We start from the raw sequence: 2,392 nt of genomic DNA on the forward strand, positions 1-2,392 counted from the left end.
ATAGGAATGTGTACGTTTATATATGTACTTGGGGCACACCTCACAGAGCACGGTTAGGTAGTTTAACGAAGCTGGATCAGGAATCACGCTTGTTAATGCAACACCAAGGATGTATTGCAGCCTAACAAGCACGTCATCTTCGAAGTGTGCAACAAGTGGTGGACGCCCTGCACCGTGGCGGTTTCCTTTCTCCATCTGAGGATTCCACAGAGCGCTCCAGTGGAGTTCGTTGCTTCCTCTGAGAAGCACTAAAAAGGAGGTGGGTAGCGTCCAGTCAAACCGCCGGAGACAAGCTGCAGCTCTTGATAATAAATGTATGCGAGCCTGGCTGCGTGGAGTCCGGAGCACCGGCTGACGCCTGTTGTGCTGAAACCAGCCCCCGTTAGGTGAGAATCACTCTGAATGGGAGTTCTGAAATGTCAAGTTTCCACTGGGATATGAATGAAATGGAGGAGTGTGTGTGTGCATTATAAATACAGTCCTCATCATTCTTTTCCTTTGGCTTTTAGGATCTTGTCTCTCACGTAGTCTGTCCATAGATGACTATAATTTGGAGGTTGGTTTGATGACCTGAGACTGTTATGTAGACGAAAGCCAAAAATTGGTAGAACTGTGATATGCATCGTTACTTTTCAGGATTCCCTGTAGCAAAGAATATGGCCTTTTTTTTTTTTTTTTTTTGAGACAGGGTCTCACTCTGTCACCCAGGCTGGTGTTCAGTGGTGTGATCTTGGCTCACTATAGCCTTGAACAGCTGGGCTCAAGCTCCCCTCCTGCTTCAGTCTTTTGAGTAGCTGGGACTCTAGGTGTGCACAGCCATGCCCAGCTAGTTTTTCAGTTTTCTTTAGAGACAGGGTCTCACTGTGTTGCCCAGGCTGGTCTTGAACTCCTGGGCTCTTCCACCTCAGACTCCCAAAGTACTGGCATTACAGGTGTGAGCCACTGTAAGGGCCAGAATATTATAATTATGAGCAAGACATATCAACTTCTGTACTCATAGTCATAAAAATTATAGTAAGTATTCAATAAGTGTTAGAACGATGATGTAATAAAATAATAACCAAGGACTTTCTATGGATTATCTCATTTAATCCTTATAACAATGCTTTTAGGTGAAGAAACTGATGCTTAGCAAAATTACGTAATGAGGCCAAGGCCACAAAGCTGATGAGAGATGGAACCCGCAGCATTTTTGTAGAGCTGACAGCCAATTCTAGGCTCAGTTTCTAGTTATTTTTGTAGAAAATCAGAAATTAACTGGACAAACATTCAAAGCTATCCTTATTTGAAACATATTTCAGTTATGAGATGAAGACCATGATACATTCAATAGATAGGGCTTATTCTGTGTTAATCAATGCATTCATTGGTCCATGCAATATGATTGAGTAGACACAATGAGGCAAAGTCTATACTGAGTACCGAAGAGATAAAAATAAGTAAATATAGTCCCTTGAGAGAGGCTGGAAAATCTTACCGTAAAAGGCATACACAGGGTATTAGGGAAACCGAGAAAAGGAATGCTTCGCTCAGGTTTAGAAGTGGGAGTGGAGTTCAAGGTAGCTGCACAGAGCCAGTAACATAAGCCAGAAAGCTGTTGTAAATGTAAAGAGACACAGGCCAGGGCAAGGCTGGGAAATGTGGAAGGGTAGGGTAGGGTAACAGTCTGAATATATAATTACTGGATTATTTACTAAGAGACCTAGCATTCATTTCCCTTTCAACTTCTCCCCAACCATGGAGCAAGAACTAGGTTTGAGGCAGCTTAAAACCAGAAGGCTTTTTGGATTAAAGATAGTTGAAATTCCCAGCATTTTGAGTTGATAAAACAACTCAGAAAACTCACGCTTCTGCTAACACTCTGTTTTCTACAGCACCTTTGTCGCAAGGGTATTTCCAGGGCATTTTTTTTTTTTCCACACTATAGTTTCTTTTCTTTCTTTCTTTCCTTTTTTTTTTTTTTTTTTTTTAAGAAAATCCTTTGTCTTATTAAAAAAGACCATTATGAGAGGCCAGGCACAGTGGCTCACGTCTGTAATTCCAACACTTTGGAAGGCTGAGGTAGAAGGATTGCTTGAGACCAGGAATTTGAGACCAGCCTGGGCAACATAGCAAGACCCTATCTCTACAAAAAATTACCACTCCCCAGGCCCCCCCCCGAAAAAATGACCAGCATGGGAATGTAAAATAGTGCAGCCACGTTGGAAACCAATTTGGCAGTTTCTTAAAATGTTACACATTTAAACAAGTTCAGACCTGGCACAAAGGCTCACATCTGTAATCCCAATGCTTTGGGAGGCTGAGGCAGGAGTATTGCTTGAGCCCAGGGGTTTGAGACCAGCCTGGGAAACATAAGGAAACCCTATCTCTTAAAAAAAAAAAAAAAAAAAAA

The sequence above is a fragment of the Mandrillus leucophaeus genome, unplaced genomic scaffold (genome assembly GCF_000951045.1).
Source record: "Mandrillus leucophaeus isolate KB7577 unplaced genomic scaffold, Mleu.le_1.0 Scaffold37, whole genome shotgun sequence".
NCBI classification, from domain to species: domain Eukaryota; kingdom Metazoa; phylum Chordata; class Mammalia; order Primates; family Cercopithecidae; genus Mandrillus; species Mandrillus leucophaeus.